The following is a 19,893-nucleotide window of genomic DNA, read 5'->3' as shown; positions in this document are numbered from 1 at the left end:
TCTGTCCATGGGGCGTGAGCTCCAAGGCTTGGCAGCAGAATTGAGACGCGGGCTTTCAGGCCAAAGGAAAAAGTCTGAGCTACAGAGCAGCTTCCTTTTTAATACTTACTTGTATTACAGCAGCATCTCTAGTCCTAGGCAAGGATCTGGGCTGCTGGTATTATGAATGAAATGGCTAAATAGAGGCAGGACCTTGCTCCCAAGCATGCATAGTCTGGGGCCCTAATTTGGCGAACACTGACACTTAAGCTAAAACTTTTGTATATTTATGCCAAGCAGATTGCTGTCAAAATTAGGTGAAATTTTATAGGATCAGGGTCTTAGCCAATTATTAGTAAAAAAAAGGTACTAATTAATAGTATTGATCTTAAAAGAGCAGTGAGTGTATGCTTAACTCTGCAGGTGGGACTAGTTGTATTAATTTCAGTGGGATTACATCCATTTATAAAACTAAAGAAACTGTTCCTAGTTTGTAGAATAAAGGCTTGGATTAACATCTGCATTCATATCAAAAGTATGCTGAAATAGGGATTCTGTTCCATTCTCTTTCTGGTAGCATATAGAAGTCCCTGTCAAAGTGGCTCACTGCACTAACCACTGGGCAAATACTGAGCTCCTTATCTTACAGTGGAAACAGATAAAGGGAAAGAAGGGAAAGGAGTCATGAAGTTAACTCTAGCTAGCTACCTGTGGCCGCACACCAGATGGATGCTGGGAATAAAGACCAGGTCACCTGTATCATGGTTGTCATTAAAACACTTCAATAGCTGATTTTACAAAAAAAATGAGGACATAAAAATTCTTCATATAATCCAGGTTTCTTGGAGAAAGCCTACTGAAAAACAGGTTCTTGCCAGACGTAGAAAGGAGAGCTCAAAAGTACATTGGATAAGGGAGAGGCAACATTAACAAGGCTGGAAATTCCCAGCAGAAGAAGCCACTTCAGGAAGCGAATATGACTGAGCTGATCGGGGGAAGAAACTCACTACTCTTGAGGCTGCACCGTGGGGGGATTGCACAACTGTTGTGATTGTGCTAGAGGCAGTGCTTACACGCAGCCATGTCTGGCAGGGTGCTGCCTCAGTACTCTTTACAGGACCTAACAGTGGCGTTTTATTGCCACAGCCTTCAAGAAACCATGTTCGTAGAATTCGTTCCCTCTCAGCCTGACAGTTTGGCAATCTATGCTGTCTTTTGTATAAGATGCTATGTTAACCAATCTATTGCTTATTGGGTAAAACACCAGCCCTCCCTTCTGCTCCGTCAACTCTCCTCTCTTCAAGGTTATGAGACATGTATGAGCACTGCAAAGGCCAAAACCCAACTGCCAGGCTGGTCGGCAGCAAGGCACTGAATAACAAATGAATAACATCAAAGTTCATTATTTTCAGTTCTATCACATAGAGTAACAATCTGACATACCGAACAAAAGCATGCTGAGGTTGTCTGAATAGACCGTCCTGTAAAGACAGAAGTGCAGGAGTAGCTGGTTTCTTTAAAGTATTGTGCCTTTGAATGTATCTATGCACCAAAAATGGGGGAAGGAGTAATTGCAGCATGTGCTGATTTACCTGTGCTAGGCTAATACAGCTTGGTAACAACAGCAGCAAAAATGTGGCAATGTGGGTTTAACAGCCAGAGTATGTACTCAGAGTCTTTCAGAGTTTTTAATCTGGTTACTAGCATGTTAAAGACCTCTCAGCTTCATCTCTGTGGCTGTTATTATTCATGCTAATTAGATTAAGCTAGCAGAGATATTTTTGCACATGCTACAAGCACACCTTCATTTTCCTGGGTGGAGTATGTGTATGCAGGGGATGGTGTGAACAGATACCCTAAGTTTCTCCCAAAGTGCAGATGGGACAGGCTACTTCATCCCAGTAGTACAGAAGTAAGGAGTTTAGCAGTTCCATGATGGAGCAGCATACAGCAGCTCATCTTGTAATTTCATGGAGTAAGCCCTGGCATTGTACAAAAGAAAAATCTTAACTGAAATTTGTAATAACTTTGCCATAACTTCTGGATATATGCATCTTTCTTAATACAAAAAGGAAGTGGGATGTGTGGTAAAGTAAATGTATGATTTACCTCTCAGGTAAGCCCATTCAGGAGATGTGGGTTCAGTACTTGGTTCTTCCTGACCAAGCTCTATCACCAGCTCTGTCATCCTATTCAAATTATTTCCCCTCCTTCTACTTTTGTTTCTTTTCTCACTGTTTCGTTCATTCATGCTGTAGTTTCTCTTGACATGTTTTGAACAGGACATAGCAACAGGGTCCCAGACTCAGTCTGGGAATTTGGGCATGATTGTAGCAGAAATAAAGATTAATTCAAATTTGATACTGTTGTTCCTTGGAGTACATGCACTCCCTGTCAATTTAAAACAGCAAGAAAAAAGAGCTTTTGTTTTTCTACAGTCTTATGTGTCTCAGGAGAGGAGCAGGTGATTAGATCCTTGGGTTCTGTACCAGTGCTCAGAGCAGAAAGGTTGCAATTCAAGACTCCTACTGATAACTTGCACCGTTGTTCATGGGAAAGCCAGCTCATGCTTGTGCTTCTATATGCCGTCATAAGCAGCAGTGCACAATCATTCAAAATTTGTCAATGTTGCAAACATACTCCAGGTGTAAACATTTTCTGTCCAACATCCACAATGACCCTATAAGCTAAGTTTGGAAATTACTTTATGTGACAGCAGTGGAACAGGGAAAGGCTAGTCCTGGACTATTAGTCATTGGCTTGTTGCTATCAGATTTTACTAACAAGAGGTGGCACTGGTACCTTGTTGTTCTGAAACTACTGGGAAGTCATTAGCTGTGATTCCAAAGCCAAAACCTACTGCATTCCCTTTTAACATCAGCCAAGAGATCGCGATTAAAAAAGATGTATAATTAAAAAAGATTTAACAGGAAACTGAAGAGAACCTCTAATCAGTCTAACCCTGGGCTTTATTCCACAGAGAAAGTAAAACAGAAAAGCTTTATCCTTGGTATGTTCTAAACAGTGTGCCATTAAATCTGGTCCCGGTAAGTGTCACAAGTAAGCAGGTGAAGAAAAGAGGGTAAGAAGCAGCAAATGGCTGAGTCCCTGAAGGTATGGAACAGGCTTCTGGCATATCTTCAGCTTCCAGGAGAGAGGGAGGGCCCCGTGTCTTTATCCTGCTGGAGGCATTCTGCTTGTGGGGAGGGAGCATCTTCAGTTGCTATCCAATGAAAGGATCCCTCCTGGGAGGGATCATTTTTGCCTGGGTTAGCAGGGTTAGCGCTGGGGAACAAGATCATCCTGCGTCATTCAAGGGAGGCTCCTCATTTGGCCCTCAGAGAGAGGGAGGGATCAGCCTTCTGCCCTCCAGTAACCTCCTCCAGCCCAGTGCGGATGCTCTGTGTACAGCCATGTCCCAGTCCTCCAGATGGAAGAATGGGCCAGCCTTCAAGGAGAAAGGAGCAGACACAGGCAGAACGGACAAATCTAACAACAGATTTTCGTTACAAAATAATTAAATAGTCCACTGACTTAAAAGTTTGAAATAGACTATGTGGAGTTCTAGGTTCAGATCCTGCAAGATAAGGGACCGTGGACCGTGTATGGGCCTGTCTCATGACATTAGTCCAGCACTTAAGGTATATCCCTGTTTCTTGTTGCAGTTACTGGCTAAAAAAACCCAGCAACCAGCCCAGATTCCTCAAAATAATTTTGGAAGAAGCAAAGAAGAGACTGACGCTAAGCAGTCCAGCACCAGATCAACCCTTGCTGTGACTTCCCAAGTTCAGTAAGCTGCCCCATGAAAGGCAGCCATCGTCACTGTGGCTCAGAGCTGATATGGACAATCCATAGTGGTTCAAGCAGAGTGGGTTCCTCACTGGAGTAAACATTATATGGCAGGTTGCAGGGCATCTACGCTCTTCTGTGCTGCTTTGTCGTGTTGGTGGCATTCCAGACTGCTGACTGACAGAACTTCAGAAACTTGGTTAGGGTTGCCAGCTAGTCAGTCCTCTGTTAATTGTCATTGTGCAACATGGGTCCAGGACATTACTGCTGGATTTTCATTATCCTCTTGCTAAGATGTATCACTGCAGGAAGCAGCTTTGGGGATAGATGGGGAATGATGCTGGGAATAATTTGGAAGGAAAAGAGGGCTAAAATGTACCGTCATGATGTTTCTGAGTAAATAAAGATAAGAGCGATGGAAGCTCCTCTGGCAGGGACATTAGCAGATCTTCAGCAAATTAGTTTAGCACTAGAAAATTGACATGGAACAGAAACAAGGCATTCAAAGCAAGGATGTGCTTTAACTAGGCACAAAGCCGAAGTTATTTAAGAAAAAGAAGTGGAGCTGGTTCCAGAGTAGCTAATTCATTTCTCCTTATCTTCCCTTGGCAGGGGCTAGCTGCTTAAAGAGCACTTGATGTATGCCTGCTGCTTTCTCCCCTCTCCCCTCACTTTTTTGCCTTGCAGAAGACAAAAATTAGTTCTGTTGCAAATTACTCCAGTTCCCCATGGGCTGCAGGAACAAATCACAGCTTATTGGGCATCTGTGTGACATCCCAGCACTCTGAAGCGCATGGCAGTATTTGCACTTGCTCTAAGATCAGCTCTATGTTAAAACATTTGCTGGAACACAAATGCCAGTTATAAATATTTTTTTCACTACATTTGTGTGTTGATAAAAGGCCTAGTAAACACAGATACACTGTCATAAAAACACTTTTCAAGTATAACTTCATTTGCTTAGTGAAACTCAACTGACTACAAATTGTACTGCCTGAATAATTTTTTTGTCGTGTAAGCCTGTTACAAATTTCAGGGAGACAGTGAAAACAACAGGTTTGATATCTGCAAGGTATAACATATCTTCTTATTCTCTGGTAGTTAAACTAATTTTCTCAGCAGTTCATTTAGCAGAGCTAGTATTAGACAGAGATACTAGAACATCCTGGTGGACCATTTTGTCATAAAATTAGTCCTGGTCTATACTGATATTTAAAACAAAGTGGTTCCTGTTTATTATACCTTGTAGCCTGAGTTTCAAAACATGTCAGGGTTAAGGATAGGCTTAGGCCAAGCTGGGAATCAAGCTGGGTTAACCTTGCAACTAGAATCTCAGCAGCTATTCCAAGTCTGAGGTGTGCAGCCATCAAAAGCTGACCTGTGTAACACTGGTGACTAACAAATGTTCTGTGATAACTTTAAGCTCAGTCCTAATTATCAGTATAGACCAAAGCTGCTCCTGTTATCCTCTTCCTTTTGTTGATCTGTCTGAGGAGATCCTCTGTCAATTCACTAAGGCTACAGTCCTCTCCTGCCTTCCTAAATCTAAACATCGAAGCACTCCTTTATGCCTCTTTCTTCAGCCATTCTGTCACATCATGGTCAACCGTTGCTCATTTCTTGCTGCAGCTCTTGTCCAGGTGTGGGAGCATATACTTCTCGAAGTTCTATAGCTTGGTTTTCCCAGAGTCACAGAAAACAGAGGTGAGGATTCTTGCCAGAACACCTCCTCTTTGCTTCCTAGCTATTCTGCCTGGCAGTATGCCAATTCAGCATGATACTTTTCCTGGATGTTTTGCTAGGTTTTTGGAAGAGGTGGAAGAGAAGCTGACTCAGTCCATCCCTCCTAGTTTATGCTGAACAGACTACATGTCAGTGCAGATGATGTGAACTCAGTCTCTAGTTTTATAGTTTGGTGGTTTCCAGTGAATTTCCAATAACCTCTCAGAAGAGTCTTCTGCCTTATTCATAGCTCTAGGCTCCTCACTTTTTTTCTCTATCATCACCTTTTATTTTGTAATCTCTTCAAACAGGGGACTGATTCTGTTACATTTGTCTAGTAACAAACTGAGTACATTTCTGGGATTAAATAAAACTAAGTATTTATAATCACCTAGGACACAATCTTCAGCATTTTAAGAAAAGCAAAGTTGTGGTTACCTTTGAGCTATGAGTTAGAGAACTGATGGATTCTGCGACAAAAGCAGCACCCATGAATGACTCCTCAGTGGAAAATCTGTGTTGTCAGCTTATTTCTAGCATCTGTTACAACAATGGCAGTGACATTTTAAAATACTAAACCCAGTTGGTAAGTTACTATTTTAGAGCAGATGTATACATTCAGCACACTTTCATCAAAACTGGAGCATGCATCTAGCAAATTGGAACTTGATGTCAGCAGTAAACATTTGTACAATGAATACAAACACGCAACGAGAGAGTTCTGTGTCATTCTTTTGGTAACCCAGGGCTAGAGAGGCCAGGGGCAAGAAAATGTTTCATACTAGCTTTCTTGACTGAAGAGACAACTTCTTCCCTAGAAAAAGGCTCATGTGTGCAAACCAGAAACTGATAGTGACCTTGCCATATGTGGTCTCAGTTAGGTAGCGTATTTCATGGTGGTGAAAGAGCTGAACTGCTCATGAGGACTGTGTTTGTTCAGCCCGACAAACTTTGAAATGTATGGACTGGTAAATGTAAGTGAGCATGAAATCTGTTCAGCTCTACGTTAAACTCATGGCTGCAGCTTTTAGTACCAGGAACACTCAAGAAGAACATTTCTGCTCAGTTACATCACACTGAAGGACAGAAGCAACTCAAGCACAGAACAGCAACAAACAGTAGTCTTGGTGCGAAACAGTTAAAAATACTTGAGTCATGTCTTTTCAAGAATTGAAGGACTAGCTGTGAAAAGCTTTATTGACTTCCAGGGAACCAGGCTGTAAACAACACAGCACAACTGAAGATGAGGACAGTATAATATATCTGACGGGTACAAATCTTCCACATGGCCAGCATCAGGCGAGGTGCTTGTCAAAAAGGCATCTGCAGCTGTTCCCTTTTCAGGCTGTTTACTCTACAGGAGGATTTACCATCTGTGCAGAGAAACAATGCACACCCCAGAAATCAGCGTCTGTCAGATGAAGCCTAGTCTCGTGGCTGAAGCGCAGGACAAGCAGTCAGGAGATTTAGATTCTATTTATTGCTCTCCTAGTGGCTCCCAGAGCAAATAAGGGGAAATCACTTCACTGCTTTGTGTCTTGTTTTCCTCCAAGATACTACTTTACCTTATTAGTGGTATGAACACACATTTTTTGTGTTTATAAAGTGCTTTTTGTTCTTTGGATTGCAATGCTAAAGCAGAACTAAACAAGATGTATTTCTACAGAATTTCTAAAGCTTCAGGAGTAGCAGGTCAACCTCTCCACTGCAGAAAAGTTAAAGGTCCATAAACTATATCACAAACAACTCAAAACCAGTCCAAGAGTCACCGTGCTCATCAAGCTTATATGCTATCTCCATCAAGCTTATATGCTAAAGAAGTGATCTTTTAGGGATTGTGGCAATGAGAACACTAGAAATAAGTGACAAAAGAGACAGAAAGATCAAATTTGTTCAGAGGTGAGCCAATAAAAATGACTACAAACTTTGGGGATTTTGATATTCTACCCTGAATTTTTCAGCTTGTTATTGGCATTGGCAACTGAATGGCATTGAAAAGTCAAGGTATCCCTTTATATAATCCATTTTCTTCTTCAGAATAAATCTTTTAGAGTTTTTTCTTAATCAAAGCACTACAGCTGTGTAGGGTTCAGCATTTCATGTCAGATTTCCATGAAAAGCACTGAGTTCAGAATGTACAGTTCCTAGCACTACTGTGCTCTGAAGCACAACTTCACAAATTGTCCCAATAGAGACATATGAAATTGAGCTCTAGTTTGCTTAAATATTTCAAGAGTTTCCTGGATTGCCCTTACTCAGGGATTAGCCCTGAGTCTATACCAAAACTATGAAGGAGGTAATGGATGGGTCTTCACTGATAACACTTTTCTGAAGTCTAACAATATTGCTTAATAAAACACATTTATGGAGCAAGACTGAGTATGTAGGATAAATACTGTTGTCAGTTCCAGTAGTATACCTTGGTAGGATGCATGTTGAATTATGTTCCTCTATGACACTTAAGAAAAAAGCATTGTCCCACTAAAATTAATGTGGTTGCCAAAGTACTGTAGTATTATAATCAATATTTTCTAAATTTTCTGCCTTTCACTGAATAACTGTGTAATCAGTTCTACTCCTTTCCTATCTCAATGTGGTTGATTGTATATATAAGGAAAATGATCTAGCCATTTTTGTGTTTCCTTTTAATTCTTCTGTTGTTATTGAGTCCTAAATGATCTTGTTTTTGTTTTTACTACTCTGTAATGAGTCACTGGCTTATTTAATTTAATTTTATTGTAATTGTTATCTTTTCATTCTTGTTTTTTTCCAGTCAGTTACTCATAAGACCACAAGATATAAACAGGACACTGTTGCGTGGACAATTTCTGTGGGTAATTTTTTTCACTGTCACCCAAATCCAAAGCAAGTTACTGAATGGTCCTCACTTCCTAAGAACTTCCACCTCAGTGCATGTATATTTTCCCACGTCATGTTTCTGTTGATCCTTACATTTTCCAACTAAAAGAGATTTGCCTGTCTGGTTTGGTTGTTGTTTGGAAGCTTTCTTGGGCTTTCTAACCATGCCTGATCTAAAACTTTCTATGGAAATTTTAGTGATAGAAAATCAAGTTTAATTTTATATAATTTCTTTTGCAGCAAATAAATTTTGCTAAAAACTGGCTTTCAAATGAAAATTTGAGAGAAATAGTTATCCAGTAAAATGTTAAATTTTCCTTTGCCATCTCCCCCATTTTCATGCTAGCTTCATCTTTGGCGGAGTTTTCTGCAATGACTCTTGCTAGACTTCTTATCTTTAACCTGGTTTCCTAAGGAAATGGGATTTATGTGGTTGTGCTATGTTTGCATGTGTTACATACATGTGTCTCTTTATCCATCAATTCTTTATACTTTCGAAGCGACTGGCAGCTTTCCACTAAATATGATATAAAGACAGAGGTCTAAATTTGTTAAGATTTTATGTTTCATTGTAGTAGTCAGATAGAGAAAAGATTTTAGTAATGCATCTATGAAGGGAAGAGCTTCAGTAGAAGTGACTTTGTATTCAATACCAGAGAAAGCAGATGAGAAAGAACAGTAAATGCCCAGCTATGGGAAAATCTCGCAATGGAGGTCACACCCATCAGAGCACACACCACAGGACATAAAGGCACAGAAAACCAAGATTCATTAGTTCCGCTACTTTTTGTACTGTGTTTCCTATGAGGCTAGAAATCCTAGGAAACTATGAGACTGACTGTTTATAAATGTGTGCAACACGTTTGATTAGAATTGGTTCATATTTTGGGGCAAAGAAATTATTTAGTGCTTTTGTTTAAGGTGATCTGCAGCTCTTAAGCTGCACCGCCCTTATTGGTACCCAGAGAACTAGTAGACTTACAAAGACTTAGAAAGCTTAAATCTATGTCAGCATGCCTTCATTTCTCCTGTTACCTGTGCCACCTAAGATAAAAGAAGTTCAGAGATCCCTGTATATGCCACAATTACACCTTCCAGTCACAGCTTTAGACATACCCTAAGATGCAAATTCTCTGGCATGAAAAAATATCTTTTGCATATCTATTTGCAGCTTTTACATGAAGTAGAGTTTATGGAGTACTCTGTAGTACCACAGAACTTCAACAGCCTCTGCAAATAATCTGCATTAGACCAGAAATTATTGATATAAATGTCACAGAACTGCTACAGATATTAGCCATTGTCCTGCAGCATTCAACCGATTGGATATGCCATGCTTCAAAAAGCTTTTCTAATGAGGAACCTTGGAATAGCCATGCCAAGTGGTGGCAAATTTTAGGCAAAGGCTTTGATAAACTCCAAGTTGTGTGGAAGCGGCCTTAGAGATTAATAAATAATATAGTGATTTTATCTGAGTCAGCAATGAGCTAGCCCACCTCCTCACAGTAGGAGGCACCAGGATGTTTGGAATGCCACCCATAAGACAAGAGGTCAAACTGAACTTCTGACCAGTGTGATCACTGAAAAATTTGTGGCTGCTTTTGCAAGAGTTAACACCAGTTAACTGAAGTCAGATTCCAGCTTGGGTAATTCCATTCTGCCTCTCTAAAATTCCCCGTTTATTTCAAACAGATGCAATATTTTTTCACTTCCTCCATTAAAGGCTGCCGAGTAGTTCTGTATGTTTTGTTGAGTACTTGCTGTTTTTTACCCCAAAGGTAGCTACAACACCCAGTGAATGACCCAGTGCAGAGCTTTGGGGCATTCAACACTATTTGTGGGGAAAATTTTGTTCTGTGTATTCATATGCAGAACTGCTAAACATTGTCATACAGAGCTGTGGTTTGTAGCAAACAGCCAACAAAAGCTAGCACTAAGAGGATTTTGTCCCATGGACAGATCAGTAGAGTATGAGGCAGACCTGACCTCTAGTTTTAGCTCTTCTTTTTATCTCAAGTAGCAACTTGGTCATGTTCCTTCACTTCCTAGTAAGGCCAAAAAGCACCTTAATTTTACTTCAGAATACGGTCACTTGGACCCTTCATTTCTGTGCCTCAGTACTCATTAGTAACAGTGGAATAGCAATGCTCATTAATGTATCATTAATATTTACTATAATGGATGCTTTATGGTCACTTTCAAAGGGAGATGTATTCCTATTTCACATTTCTTCAGACAAATATAAATTGATGAATGAACAAATTGATCAATTTATACCATACACAGTGCTAGACAACTCATAGTGCTTGATGGCAGTAAAAGGAAACACAGAAGTAAAGCCAGAAACACTAATTAAAAGCATGTTCAGTGAGACAGAACTGTAGCTTGGTCTTAACGAGTGTGCGGTAGAGATAATGTAAAAGCAATTACTTTAGCAAAGGCAATTTACTGAAAAATTGTTTTTTACTGAGCACCAACTTACTCAGTTCACGGGCTTGCTGCCAGGAAGCAGAGCCAATTAGTGCCACTTACTATGGGGACACTGAGATGTGGCCATCTGCCTGCTGAGACTCACCCCATATCTTTTCACCATGCCACGCGATTCCTCTGTGTCAATATGAATACCCTTTCCAACCTATTCTCAGCAATATGCATTGATATGGTATCTGTCATCCTGAATGATAACCCTGCATGTTACTAATGTAATAAACTAATCCAGAATTTATGTCTCTTTTTTTAACCATGATGTGTGACATGCCTACACTAGGCTTTATGGTAGTGTGAGACATATTGGTGGAAATCTAGCATTGCTCCACTGATTTCTGAATTTCCACCAGTATAACTGAGGCAAGAATCTGACCCTTTGATCATGATGCACTTCTAGGACTGAAGTTCAGATAACCCTGCAGTATACCAACAAACTGGAAAGGTAACTGAAAAATGTAAATGAAGGGTATATTCAGGTTTTCTTATCAAGGAAAACTTTGAACCAGCAGTGACATAAAAATCAGCTGGAAGAAAAGATAACCCTCTGTGCTTTTTCTGCCACTCATAGGATTTCTAAATTCAAGTAACACTCACAAAGTTTTTATAAAAAAGTAAATGTGTAGCCTTTTGGTTGCAATTCAAATTCTAATAAAACTGTTTATTGAACTCCTTGACCCCTTCCTGGAATCTGCTTGAGCTTCCCAGAACTTTGTGTCATGTGGTTCTCGGTCATTAATAACTAAGTATGACACAGCAGTTTAGACGCACAGCAGCCTTTCCTCCGTTCAAGCAGGCGCCAGGACCGAGCACAGAGAACACAAACAGCTCAGCCCAGGCTTCAGGATCCAGTCCCAGAGCAGTGCTGCCGTGATGCAGCAGCAAGCAAAAAGGGCAAAGGCAGGAAGTGATTCATCTGAGTACAGTACAACGTGCGGGACATGATCAAAAAGATCCCAACCTTCAGTCAGGACAAGTACAGTACTGGGCAAATGGCTCTAGGCTCCATCCAGGATATTAGATCCATCTCCCACTCTGTTTACACTGAAAGACTCCTCCACCAGCCAGCTGTGCATTAAAAGCAGCGTCTGGTGCTAAAGAGGGTCAGTGAATCGAAAGACCTCTGAATACATGGCTGATCTATTCTGTCCACCCACTCATTTACGTTTATATAGCCCTTCTGGCTTTTGCCTGGAAATATTTGGCTTTCAAACTAGAGATCTCTCCAGCAGTTCTCCTCCAGCTTTTGGACTGCTTTACTGTTCCTTGAATCTACTTAGCCGTTTCCCTGCCAGTTCCCAACCCCTCAGCCCCTCTGTCCCGCCCCAGCCCCATGGCTAATTTATCATCTCTTCTTATGACAACTGGACTGTAGCTAAGAAATTTTGAGTATCAGTTTCCAAAGGGCAGAGCTGTTGTGTCTGCTGCAGCAAGATACATTCCAGGTACATTCTGCCTCACCAATTATATGCTTAAAAGAAAAAAAAGGGTAGGGATATTGCTGTATGGAGACGCTAATCACATTCTAGTGTGAGATGCTGCGCTTCAGCTACAGTGGGATGAATGAGACTCATTGTGAATTGATTCAAAAGTCATATCTTTGCCAAATTTGGACTTAGTTACACATATGCATCTCCTATAAACCAAAGAAAAAACCTGTATGGACCTATGGGGGAAATGAGTTTAATTTTGATCGAGTTCCTTGTGCTGTCAATCACTGCAATTTCACCGGAGTGGCTCCAAACTTGCTGTAGGAACTTGGGTGGTGAGGGAGAGGGAGGAGAGAAAATTGAAATCTCAAGTTAGGTGGGAAGTAATACATTACATCAAATTATGATGGTTTTTTTCTTCATATTTGTGTCCTAAGCTGCTTCTGCTTACTTCTCCCTGTCTCTCTCCATTGTATTTACAATGCATATTTGCAAACACCATTGCTCTGCATGCTCAGTTCAGTTAAAATTCATTTGTTAAGGAAACAGAGATGTCCCTGAATCCCTGGAATAAACACTGCAGCACCTGAAGTCCATTATTACCTTCTACTCCAAGCATCAGGCATGCTTTGACCCACCTTCTCAAACACAAACATGAACACAGCACAGGTATGTCATTTTCAACAAAAACGAGTCTACAGAAAGAAAAACACTTGCCTGCAAACCCAGTTCTCCATCTGGGGAGAGAACGAGAGAATGAACTGCCTATGGCAGGTCTGATTTGTGTTGCTTTATGCAAGGCTGGAAGGTGTTCAGAAAGTATGGTGATGGGACTGGTATTGACACTACTCTAGAAAGGACCCAGCATTCATTTCAGAGAAATAAAGGGCTCATCTAGACAATGAGATATTTAATATTTTAGTATATCTAACTAAGTTAATTTAAAACATGTCAAAGGCTCACTGTCTTATCTGTTCTACTGTTAACTGGTGCTAGCTAACACATTCCACATCCCGGTCTAGACAAAGCCTAGAAGCAAGGAAAGCAAACAAATGACACATGGAGTAAGGACTGTACCAGAGAGAAAAAACGAAGGGAGACGCTGTGAGAAAAGAAGCACAGACAAAGAGGAAGACAATGAAATGGAAAAAAATTAACACTATCTTTATAATGAACAGGACCAGCTGAGCTTTCGAGGGGTGCTCTTTTTCCTAATCCATAACACATGCTTCTTCTTAACTCCAGTTATGTGTTTGTTTATTTGTTGTGTGTTTTTGTAAAATGAATCAGCCTTAGAAAAAACCCATGGATTTAAATTACAGAGGGCAAAAATCTCATTGTACGTCAACTACTTTGGCAAACCCGATAGGTAGTTAAAGAGGAAAAGCTACTTGGGAATTTTCCGATGAAGAGTTTCTCTGTTTTGTTTTTTTTTTTTTAAAGGAAAATTACACTATGTTGAACCTGAAACTTTTCATGGCAACATGGCATTAGAACTGTCCTATTTTGTATAAATATTAAATATGCATTGAACTTGGTCTCCCACATCCCACAGAAGTACTCCAACCATTGTAGCTCAAAATTATCTCTTTAGTTCCACTGATCTGCTGAATTTTTAATCAAAATAGAATAGCACAACAGGAGAGCCCTAAAGCAACCACTGGTCTGGTGATTAATACCCTCACGTTAGACTTGGGGCATGAGTTCTACTTCTGGGTTTGACTTATGAAATCTCTCACATTCCAGCTAATTGTCCTAGCTACTGGGCTATTAATTATTTTGGGCTAATGCTTGCATGTTCTTCAAGGACAATTTGGGAAGGTGAACATAGTGATGGTGGCTCCTACTGGAAGCTCTTGAGGACAGTAAGCTTTGGTCCTTCATGACCAGGTGGCCAGACATGTTTTCGAGTGACTGAAATGGAACAACTTCCTTGTTACATTAGTGCATGGATGTTCTGTCACAATATGGGACATATTCTGGTCACATGACCTAACCAGAGCATTACTGTTACATTATCAGATACGAGGGACATCTGCATTTTGGTCATATGACACAGACATTTCCCATGATTTGACAGAGAAAAGGTAGCAGAGAACAGGATGAAGACCACTCGAGTTAGGCACCAGGCTCATGGTCTTCTCCCTGACCATTTGTGTCCTCGGGAGAAGAGGCAGCAGGAAGTAGACGGCAGGGCACAGGAAGTGTTCAGGAAATTTCACTTAACAGTTAAAACCTCTATGTGAATGAAGCCTTGAGCCTGTTTTGCTTCAAACAATGTTCCATTCAAAGTATGACTCAACTTTTGGGGCCTGATCCAAAGCCCACTGAAGACAATGAGAGTTTTTCCATTGACTTGAGAAGCCTTTGGATGAGGGCCTTGATCCTGATCCTGAAAGCCTGATTCACATGAGAAAGGCTACACAAAAAAAGATCAAATCCAGAAATCCTTGTTGAGATTGTACCCAATCCTTTCCTAGGGAAGTATACCAAATTAAACCAATGAAGCCAATTTAGTCTGAGTGTCTGCTCACTATCCTGAACTTCACATAACATTTGATGATCACAGGGATTTATAAGGACAAATCCTTGGTCCTACACTTTTGCAGAAGTGTTCATGTTTGCAGAGCTGATAAACTGTTTTTCTTCTGTCTTGACTTTATTTTGTTTGGGAGTGTCATCAGAATGTAATTCATGAACCATTCAGTATAGACTTCAGTATATGTTACACAGTTCATGTTAAAGCCCAAGGTCCAGTTATACTTAAAAGTGTTGTCTTCTTTACAGAAAGCTAAGGTGTTCAAGCTGTAATGTAGATAAAATAAGTAGGACTTACTTTTAGTAGCTAATGCTTTCACATGCTGTTTTTTTGTGGGCAGGGGTTTTTTTTAGTAGAAAAGGTATAACCTTTTTCAGCTACTTTTGAAGATATACCTTATTATGTTTGAATAAGATGTCTTTAAACCCCAGTATTCAACCATAAAAGAAGAGAAAGACCAAACAATGCAACATTTGGGCTTTGCAACTTCCTCCACATAGGCTGTATTTTCAAAGCAAATACCATCTGAAATGATTTTCTAAATTCCTATACATTAGTCTGTATACAAACATACTGTCCAACTGTAACTCTTTGACTGGGCAGTTATCTGTTGTGACGCCTTGCTTACAAACGTACAGCTGGAGAGCACAGCGTGTATTAAAATCTCTTGGATGCTACTAATCATCGACTCAACTCAGCATGTTTATTTTGTGCCTTAGGAAGCTTTTCATACAAATACTGTTAGCCCTTTTCTTCAGTGCACACTATATGGTATATAAATAATATTTGATTGTCCTGGTGGAGTTACAACACAAAAAATGCTTTTACTCATATGGTTTGTATTAACTTTACAAGGGAAATACAGTATATGGGGAAAATATTTTTTTTCTTGTATAACCATGTCTACACCCTGGCTGCTGCCACAGGACTGTTTTGGTTAACACAGTGAATGATATGGCCTTGATACGAATGGGGTCCAATGTGACAAAGAGCACAAGCAATACAGTAAGGAGTGCTAATGTGGGGAATGGAGATACAGCAGCTCCTTCACCTCCACATTCAACCTTGCAGAAGATTTACTTTGGTGATTTCTGTCAAAGCTTTACCTTGTAAAGCTATGCTGCCTCATTTTCAAGCACGGCCAAAACCTCAGATTGCCTCACAGAACTGAGTGCTCCAGGATCCATAAACGTCATTTCCCAAGATAATCCTTGACTTTTGTTTGAGTCTGTTATTTCCCACTTAATACCCACAGCTTTTTAATTGGTTATTATTATTTCTTATTATATTTGAAAATTTTAAGAGTCTCTTAAGAAGCAAAAAAGGGGACGTAATTAAAGAAAAATGTAGAGAATAATCCAAAGCCAGTGTGACTTTACAGATGTGACAGACATTGATTTTTGCCCCTGGGGAAGGAGACAGGAAGCTGTGGTGGGCCAGAGCTCTCAGCCATCATTTGACTGCAAAATATTCCCTTAGGACTAACTTTGTAAAATACAGTCACACAATAACTGTTCAGTAGCTCCTGCATGCAAACTCTGTGACGTAGACTGTACCGTTGCTGTGTTTAAGTTAGGATGATCTTTTATATTATTTTGATGCCAGTGTAATACAATGGACATTTATTTACTTGATTTAAAAACAACCATTGACCTGCCACATGACTTTAGGCAAGTTACTTCTGTGTGCTGTTTTTTATCTTCTGCTAGCCTTTCAGACCTTTAGTTCCTCTTCTAATAATAAATAAAAGTATAAACAGTGATCACAAGAAAGGGGAAAGATGTTATATGAGTACTGTACATGGAGACTGAAGAAGGTAATACAACACAATCAATTTTCAAACAGCATCTGCACCCAGACTTGATAGAAAATCAGACTAATTTTATATGTATGGTTTCTTTTGCACCCCATTTTGAATGTTAGGTCTTTTGACTGGTTTGCTAGGTCAGTTCATACACTGTCATTCCAAGTAGTAAGTACAAGACCAAACTCAGCTTTAAGTTAGATTATCATTAAAAATAAACTGAGATTAACACAACACTCCTACCATTGACTTTGGTGGGTATTGAGTTCATATGAAGATGGCATTACTACATGCTAATTGGTACAAAATTTAATATGCTGTACTAAAGACTTAACAATAGCTTATCATCATTAGACTTAAGGACATGCACAGACAGTTCCTTGAATGCCAAATCTCCTACTCAGTGGGCTATGCACAACGACAGCCAGACACGCTGTATAGTATCTGTAAGAGATCCTGATCATACTGTTGATTAAAATTCAAGCTAGCTTTCAAAACACAGCTTTGAGACTGAAATGTCACTTATCATGAAGAGAGGATCTGTAAAAACAGAAATGGGAAGATAAGGAGGACGAGACTGGAAAGCACAGAGGGTCTCCCAGTGCCTCCCAGTGCTGGAATGACCCTAGCCTGAAGAAGCCAAGATGGGTGACTTGATTATAAAAAAGGTGGTAAACAGGAAAAGATCATGGAGGGAAAAAATAAACATATAGGGCTCAAATAAGACTGATACAGAAATCCCATGCACTAGTTGCTGTTAATAGTTAGTGTCTGTGTGACACATTCACACCATAGCAGGGTGGGTGGGGCTGTTTTTTGATCATTGCCTGATTGACGTTAATGACATTCTTCCAATGGCTGTGGCTTTCCTCATACCACACCCAGGAGGGGTCAGAGGCACATTCCTCCTGAGTATTAATGTGAAAAAACATATTTTTAGTCAAGTTGTTAAATGATGCCAGGTGTTCGCTCTGGTTGCCTTAAGTAGTCTAGCATTGTCAAAGCTCAGCCTGAACTTCCCAGCAATGTGTAACTCAGCTCTTGAGATTGCACCAGCTATCTGTTTTTAATCCAAGTCCAGGTACTAAACTGATTATACTCATCCCTATTATAATGCCTCCTATGCAGTGGAAGACAGCAACATCTGTGAGTGTGGATACAAGCCCAGCATAGCATTGTGAATTGCCGTGTTTATTTGTGTTGCCTAGAAGCCCCATTTACAGATCAGGAGCATGTGTGACGGACATAAAACAAAAGCATTGCACTTTCCGTGGAAGGGTTATTTACCTCTGTTGCTTTTGTTCTGTCTGCCATGAAAAGCCTTACTTCTGCCAGTGAAAAAAAGCACCAAAAATGGAAATGGGCATAGGTCCACTACCTTAAATACAGCAGTGTAAGATGTGAAGCAGTCATCCAGTCCAGATTATCAAAGCATTCTGCAAAGCTGAAACCTTGTAACAAGCTAAACTCCGAGCTTCTGAGCCCAATTCCCAAGGCCACTGAGAACCTCCAAGTAATATCAAGAAAAGAACAGTAGCCTCTTAAGAAAGAAGTCCATACAAATGCATTCCTTGCTTTGAAAATGAAAGTCGACGTTTTCAGATGCTGTGTACCTAAATAAGAGGTCACGCTGCCATGCTGAACACTCAGCAGATCCCAGGAAAGCTAATGGCAACTGTTAAAGCTCAGAATTCTGGAAAATCAGAATCTTTCTATGTTAGGCCCCTAATTTTAGGAATTTCAGTTTATAAATAAGTGATTCATGCCACACCTAAATTCAATAATGACAATGAATCTAGCAAAATCAATGTACTGAAGACTTCCAGAGACAGTTTCGTAACAGCTTTGTAGGATGTCTGTGAAACCTGTATGCTGTGGTATTCACACTAGCTGTGCTACTATAACCGTGGCAAGGCTGGGGTTTGCATGTTCCGTCCTGTTCTCTCTTCCACCCTTACAATCTCTTATAAGGATCAGTAACAACCCTATGGAAGCAAAACGCAGACTAGCCTGGATTGTTCCAATGTCTCCAAACGTGTGGCGCAGCAGAAGGCTGCACGCATGGAGGAGAGGGAGGGATGCCTTTCTCTTTTCTCTCTTGTGCACACAGAGGTGATGGCTTAGCTCACACCTGATCATGACAAGACAGGCTGTCAGTTGATCAGGCACTGCACGATGCCTGAACTAATGGTCCTCACCCCCAGCAAAGAAAATGTATGGGCACTTTTAATCAGAGACAGTAAGTACCACGTTCCATCCGTACAGACCCCTGCACAGACCACAGACCACTGTCATGTAGACCTCAAGTCTGAACTCATTTCACACTGACAGGTACATCATTACCTATATACACAACTAGGAATCTTTCAGGTATTGAAATTCCTTCACGGTCTGAAAACCTGGCTAGGAGTGTGAGTGCAGATCTATTTATAGCAAGATAAATATTTGTGTAAACATAGAGAGAAAAAGAAGGCAAATCTTTAAATTAATTAGAACATACTCTGAAAAAGTGAGATTAAATAGTGAAAAACTTTCATATAGATGTTCTGGATTCATTTCCTAGATAGTATTTTCTAGAACAGAGATCTAAATCAGTCTTTTAACAGTCTGTCTACTTCCAGATTTTGCAAGAGCAATTTTTTATTTTTTTCCAATTTCCCTGGTGACCCAGTCACACATATGCATTTTCTCAGGATTACAACAGTGATTCCTTCTCGATGATGGTTCTATTCTGCACTTTATATTAAGGCTGAACATTGAGGCTCAGAATGTTAATCATGAAAAGAATAACAGAATAATCAGTGGTTGCTTACAGAGCAGTGAAGTTGAAGATCAGCTGCTGAGGACAAATACCAGACACGAACAGGCTTCAGAAGAACAGAGTCCTGAAATACTTAAACACAATATAGTTCCCTTAACATAGCCCTTTGAGGTCACAATCTTTTCTAAAACAAAACATCTTCCATACAGAACACACTCGACATCTATGTCAGGCCTTTCCAGAGGAAAATGGGGATGGGACACACGCTTTCACTGGGCAGTGGGGTTCTCACTGTAACTAGCCAACTTCACCATGTGACTAAAAATGCAACTTCTGTGCAAATCATTCCAATAAGCAGCTGTATGCTTTTTCAGCTACATCCTATTAGTTGATCATGTTCAATCAGTTAAACTAAACTCAAAAAGTAACAGTGGAATTTTGTGTTCATGCATATATGAAAGAGGAAAAAACAGTTTTTATTATTATTTCTATGCTAGCAGGATCTGCAGACCAACCAAAGACTGGG

The 19,893-nt window shown here is 40.2% G+C and overlaps 1 long non-coding RNA gene across 2 annotated transcripts in view; it reads right to left on the bottom strand.

Annotated features, from left to right (window-relative positions):
* LOC140659455 (uncharacterized) overlaps window positions 1-19,462 on the bottom strand; it is a 77,034-nt gene extending 57,572 nt beyond the window's left edge. The window contains exon 1 of one of the 2 annotated variants that reach the window (XR_012045136.1): window positions 19,420-19,462. This is a non-coding gene — a long non-coding RNA (uncharacterized lncRNA). The remainder of the gene's footprint in view (window positions 1-19,419) is intronic. The other variant, XR_012045135.1, reaches the window with a different exon arrangement.
* Between the last annotated feature and the right edge of the window lie 431 nt (window positions 19,463-19,893).

The sequence above is a fragment of the Ciconia boyciana genome, chromosome 14 (assembly GCF_034638445.1).
Source record: "Ciconia boyciana chromosome 14, ASM3463844v1, whole genome shotgun sequence".
In the NCBI taxonomy this organism is placed as follows: domain Eukaryota; kingdom Metazoa; phylum Chordata; class Aves; order Ciconiiformes; family Ciconiidae; genus Ciconia; species Ciconia boyciana.
The sequence above is the reverse complement of the archived record's forward strand: the minus strand, read 5'-3'. Positions and strand labels throughout refer to the sequence as shown.